Here is a 4,534-nt window from a genome sequence, read left to right as displayed (position 1 = left end):
GGACCTTCCCAATTACTTTGCCACAGTCCACTTTTCCTGAAACATTTTACATAATTTGACCTCCTTTCTCAAACTTAGAAATATGTGGAGGGACCATTTTTTGCATACAAGTAGCTGCATGTGGCAAAAAATTGTTCAGATTGACCTGTATCATCTGCAACCATTTTGTTTTCTCTATTGCCTCTCTTTGCGGTGTAGACACAAAAGGTTCATTGAGAAACACAAGCGTCATTTTCCTTCCTGTCATTAATTCAAAAGGAGAATACTTTGTAGCTGAAAAAACTGTACTTCTTACACTCATTAAAAAAAATGGCACAACATCAACCCAAGTATTTTCTCTGTGTAGCAATAACTCTCGGTGGAGCTGCTGGTTTAAGCGGGCTTGTTGCCTTCACTCTCCTTCCCTCTGTTTCACCGCCACCGGGTCTAGGGCTCTGTTGAGTTTACCTCTGGACGATACACGCACCAACACTTTAGTACGTTTTCAATGCTTTATTAAACAATTTACTAAGGAAGTAGCAGGAAAGAGGCAGAAAGGAAACTGCAGAAGAAACTCAAATATCTTCTTGTAAGATTCTTGACAAATGTCCTGGTAGAATTTGGATATTACAATAGAATGCGCTCCCCTCGTGGGACACACTCCTTGCACGCCTGGATAGGCCTCTCTCACTAGCCTAGCAGCCAGTACATAGCACGAACAAAAGTCTCTGCCACAGACTTGTTTGGGATAAACCTGTATGATCCTCTGCCACAGGATGTATTGGTTTTTCTGCAATGAACGTCAGTCACAGTGCTTGAACCTTTAAGCCAACCCCGCAACACTATGCTGTATAGTTACTTTAGGACACCTCCTCGTACTGAGTCACCAGGCCCCTCTCCAGACCAGCATGCTGCGTGATCCTTCCATGATGGGTCCTCCCCTGGGATCTCCTCGGTTGTCCAGCTTCTTCACTCTGGATAGACAGCTCAGGACCATTCCTTGGCTGCTGTGGTAGGCCCCAGAAAAGCTTCTGGGCCCACCCCTGCGCCGCAGCGATGTGGGCCTCCGGAACGGAGGACCACGAGATTGCTCTCTAACACATACCTGTCAGCCAGGAGGGCCAGCAGGTGGCTGTAAAACGAACCCCACAATATGGCGTCTGTCCCATAAATACCCTCGCCCAGAATGCATTTTGGAGGACCACCTCCACCGAGTTGTCTCCGGGACAGAAGAGCATCCATACGCTTCGACACGTTGCCTTTCCAACACTGACCAGTGATAACAGCAACACCCACTGGTCAGTATGGAAACACACACAACGTCAGCCAAGCTGGAACAGAGGCAAACCTAACCTTCCTAACGAACAAGTTACTAAATTTACCTAACATATGGTAGATTGCAAATCTACCAGCGCTACATCTGTCTAACAAAATTTTTGCAATTCTGGATTTGATAGTCCTATTCATTCTTTCCACAACACCTGCACACTGTGAATGATATGGTACATGAAATCTCTGTTCTATTCCCAAGATTTTGAACATTGCTTGCATGATTTTACCTGTAAAATGGGATCCTCTGTCACTACTGAGGTTTGCTGGTATACCCCAAATTGGAAAAACATGATTAATCAACATCCTAGCAGTTGTTAAAACATCATCTTTAGTGAATTCCACCTGTAGGTGTTGTGGTATAACAGAACGCAGAGAAACCCCTCTAAGTCATGACGCAAGATCCCGTTTTCACAAACAAAGAAAGATCTTATGTCACCCGGAGAAGAAGACAAAAGAAACCATCACCTTCATGTTCCTCTTCAAATGAGAGAATCTATGTGTCTGTTTTCTTCACAACATTAATTGAAACCAATTCAGGTTGAATCACTAATTCTCCATACAAAGCTGCTTCCTTAGCTAAGGTGTCTGCTGTTCTATTGCCTACAGATAACTCACTATTGTCTTGAACAAAATGTGTTCAGCTGCTAATTGAGGACATAACCAATGACCAACTTATTAAGCTGTTAATTGAGGGCAAAGCCAATTACCCCCTCTTTCAGGTGGACTAAACCTATCAATTTTTCCACCTGAACAAAACAAAAATAAAAAACATAATAGTCATAACAAGGAAAAATTAAAAAAAAAATAATCCAGAGGATTATCCTTGAAAATACTAAAAATATATCAAGGTCCTCTATAATATTCCAAACATGAAGGGCAACTCTCTGAAACTCACATCATAACCTTATTCATAGTAAAGAAACATTAACCAGAAAATTCTTACCATCCATGCAGTTCATTAAAGACTGCTAACGTTGTTTCCCCCAGTGCTACATTCTACACAGTGATGCCTTTTCTGTCTTAATTGATTATTTTTAGTTTGTAATCTCTGCATTTGGGTCTTAAAAGGGAAACAGGTTGGAGTACTATGGCCTCTATACTTCGAATTACTACACCATCTCGCAGAATAAACTTCAAAACATCTTGGTGTAGTTTTCGGATAATACAACCTCTTTTGCATATCATTAATAGCCATCAAACAAAACCTGGATATGTGACCCTCTGGTTTGCAAACAAAACATTTGAGTGTTGGCCTTCCTGCATAAACCCTTCTCTGAGCATATGGCGATGAAAACTTACATTTCTGCATAACATTACTATGATTGGAATCAACAGACTTTATACTTTCATTGTCTGAGGAATTTCTAACAATGGACTTGTCAGAAATCTCCACTGTTTCAACTCCTGAATCAATTCCAAGCGCATTTACTACACTTTTATTCATCAGATCTCCAACAATGATTCCCACCATAGCAACATCACTAACACTCGCATCTGACTTTTCTACATGTTTGAGAGCCTCCATCTGTGCCAAGCACTGAGCATGTGCGGAAGACTGAGCTTCCTGTAATTTGTTTCTAAGCAATGTTATAATACACTAATTTTCAACCTCTTTCTGAGTCAAAAAGGCAATACAACTTTCTCTTTGTTTAAACAGTTCCAATAATTCATTAATTTTCTGTTCCAATGCACATTTCTCAGTCAGTAATTGTTCAATATATAAATTCTCATGTGTTTGTGCATTTTGACCTCCTGACTTGTTCACTAAACAAATCATAAGATTTTCTGGCGCATCATAAACCATTGGAATAAAAATTGTTACTAACTTCATTACGTTACACAATTTCTTTTTTGTTTTAGCGAATGAGAATCTAGCCTTATCAATTTCAGTATTTGCCTGTAAGCATTGCTCATACATTGATTTCCACAAAATAGTGTCTGACACATGATTGGCTAAACCTTCCAAATCCAAATTACTTTCATTAACTAGACATTCAACACAATCCATATTATATCTACTCACCGAATATGAAACTGTTTATGTTTTGCGCTGAATTCAATTAACCATCTTTCAAGACTTCTGATTTCCACTCGAAATTATCAGGTCTTCACAATCAATCGATCGATTTTTCCTTTAGGTTCGTTAAATATTTGTGAAGTTAATTTCTGTTCATCACTCTCTCCCCTCCGATCAAAGGAAGGAAGTGGAAAAAAAAACTTAAGCCCAAATCGATATGGCTGGCTGGGCCAATGTAATAAGTAGCTTTTATCTGAAAAAGACTCTTCTGTCTTTCAATGATGAATGTGCGACAGATTTCTTAATTGTATGTGACTGAGTCAAATTGAATCAAACTGTGTTATTTATTTCCACACAAAAGTTACTTACAAATGTTGTATATTCAAATACAAAATATATTCATCTTCAAATATGATCAAAGATATGAGATAAAGTTGTTTGTCTCAAAATATAAGTTCAAAAACATGTGATCAAAATGGCTGCTGTTTCCTTTGTTCTGAGAGCAGCTGTCTGTATGCTGAGTTCTGTAGTAGTTAGAAGTATGTTGCAAGAAGTGTAAGAAACCTTTCTTCATGAGGCCCTGAACTTATATCAAATCTGGTTTCTTTGTTAAAATTTGCGCCGAAAACCAAACACTTCCATTCCTCTCCCTTCTCCTCCCTTCCAAAGGTGGGGGTTAAGAATACATAACATTTGACCAGCATGTCTAATTAGCACCAGGCTCAGGAAATGGGAGGTGATAATGGCCTTTCACAGAATGTATATACACATAATTTTTCAAACAGAATATCCGTTACATAGGAATTCCTTAATGAAAATATAATCAGTTACATCAATCAAAAAATAATATGACACTTCTTGAAATTTCAGTTCAAATGTCACCATCTGTAGGTTATTAACTCAAAAGACTTCACATACACACCTTTTTTACAGGGGAACTCCTCAGATATATATTTTTTTAGAACCAAATAAAATTTTGAATATAAAGAATATAACATATCTATATGTTCTTATTTGAACTTTATACTTCATATTATGGTTTTGATCATCACATTATTTTTCAGTTTGCGCTTATCTATTGTGTGATTATTTATATACACCTTCAAGCCTTCAGGGCAATAATATATTAATTTATTATTATTTTATAAATGTATTCATTTATTCTTTGGACATATCACCTGTTCATTAGTGGATGCACACTTTTTT

This window comes from Aquarana catesbeiana, linkage group LG03 (genome assembly GCF_042186555.1).
Source record: "Aquarana catesbeiana isolate 2022-GZ linkage group LG03, ASM4218655v1, whole genome shotgun sequence".
NCBI lineage: Eukaryota > Metazoa > Chordata > Amphibia > Anura > Ranidae > Aquarana > Aquarana catesbeiana.
Note: the sequence above shows the minus strand (reverse complement) of the source record.